General features: G+C 30.5%; 1 pseudogene; it reads left to right on the top strand.

Annotated features, from left to right (window-relative positions):
* The first annotated feature begins 735 nt into the window (after nt 1-735).
* LOC150035558 (uncharacterized) lies at nt 736-1,706 on the top strand (annotated as a pseudogene).
* The last annotated feature ends 404 nt before the right edge of the window (nt 1,707-2,110 follow it).

Genomic DNA, 2,110 nt, shown 5'->3' with positions numbered 1-2,110 from the left:
AGACCATTTTGGCTATTTACTCGAATTTGATCCATCTTTATGTCTCCACATAAAGTTCAAGTATTTGTATAATAGCCATGGATCTTAGTTTATTGTATTTAGTCTTTATAAGTGCAATTTACAAAAATTCAATAGTAACTTTATTGAATAAATGTTGAATAACATCTTTATTTGTAATTGAAAATGTTTAGCTTTACAAACTGCGAGTTTTAGGACATACAACCCAACATTACACTGATAGAAATGTTTTTATGTGTTTTTACAGGTACCTACACCGCTTTAGAAATGGATGATAATGGTTATTTTAAGTTTTGCTTCATGGCTTTTGGTGCATCAATCGAAGGGTGGAAGTATTGTAGACCTATATATCTATTGATGGTGCATTTTTTAAGTGTAAGTTTGATGACATGTTATTAACAATTTCATCAGTAGATGGTAATAATCAAATCTTTCTCCTTTCATTTGGTATCATAGATTCTAAAAATGACGCAATATGGACATGGTTTTTTTAAAACTTACGAAGTAGTTTTGGGGAACGAGTGAATCTAGTCATTATTTCTGATAGTCATCTTAGCATTCCTAAAGGAGTTTTAAAAGTGTTTGCTAATGTTGAGTATTGTGCATGCGTACAACATCTCTTTAAGAAACTTGAAACTTTATTTTAAGAATACATTGCTTGATAATTATTTATTTAGTTGTGATAATGCCTACACTACTGCTGACTTTGAGTACAACATGAGATCCATGGAGTTAATCTATCCAAATATTAGAAGTTATCTTAGTAGTGTTGGGTTTGAGAAGTGGTCTCGGGCATATTCATGAAGAAGAAGGTATGGAATGATGAAATCAAATGTTGTAGAAAGTATAAACTCAATTTTAAAGATGTTAGAGAATTACTCGTGACTAGCATGCTAACTTCAATTAGAGATATATTGCAAAAGTGGATTTATGATCGAAGTAAAGCTGCTTTTTCAATGAAAACTTTTTTAACTTTTGGGCTGAGAACATATTACGACGAGAACATAAAAATCAAGAAGTTTCTTGGTATGAAGTCTATCTTTTTCTTATTGTCTATCTATCACTGTCTATCTCAACTAGACATTAATAGTGATCTATCTTTATTTACCTGAGATAGACAACTATCTCTGTCTATCTCAAATAAATAGAGATATAGAGCACTATCGTGTCTATCTTGTCTATCTCAGATAGACAATGATAGCATTCTATTTGTTGATACTGATTACTTTCTCGTATTTATCAATTAGGTCGATCCCATTAGCAACACTGAATACAAGATAATGGATGGACATAAGCTATTCATTGTGAAGCTAGATTTGGGATCTTGCAATTGTTTAGTATAGGATTTTGAGGAAATTCCATGTGCACATGCACCTATCGTTCTCCGAATGCTTAATTTAGATACCTATTCTTATGTAACTAACTTTTATTATAAAAGAACATTATCAGCAGAATACAGTGGTTGTGTTCGACATGTTGGAGTTCATTTGGATTGGAGAGCTGAAGATGATATCATGTAAACATTACCTTCTATTGTTAAACGTTAAGCTGGAAGACCTAAAAAACAAATATTTTCATCTGTAAGTGAATTTAAAAGTTCACTGAAATGTACTCGTTGTAATCGTAAAAGTCACAATAGTAGGACTTGCAAACTTGAACCAATTAATCAAATTATTTTTTCATTATAATACATGTATAGACATAGGAATTGACATTAGAGTTTATGAATGATGTTTTCCGATTAATTTTGTTCTTAAGTTGTCTATCTCAACCCTCTATCATTTTCTATCTCAGCTCTTTATCACTGTCTATTTAAGATAGACAGAGAGATAGCCCTCTATCACTGTTTATATAAGATAGACAAATATAGCCATCTATCTTTGTCTATTTACATAGTGATAGCCATCTATCACTGTCTATCTTAGATAGATAGAGATAGTACTCTATCTCTATCTATTTCAATTTAAAGTTATCGATAATAGATTCACTCAGATAAGCAAGTATGTATTGATGCTAAATTATTATTGTTTATCATAAACAAGTATGTATGATAAACAATTATCTACCAACAAAAAAAATACGATATGGTATT

This window comes from Benincasa hispida, chromosome 6, assembly GCF_027475165.1.
Source record: "Benincasa hispida cultivar pf3 chromosome 6, pf3_genome.v1.1, whole genome shotgun sequence".
NCBI lineage: Eukaryota > Viridiplantae > Streptophyta > Magnoliopsida > Cucurbitales > Cucurbitaceae > Benincasa > Benincasa hispida.
Note: the sequence above shows the minus strand (reverse complement) of the source record. Positions and strands in the feature narration are given on the sequence as shown.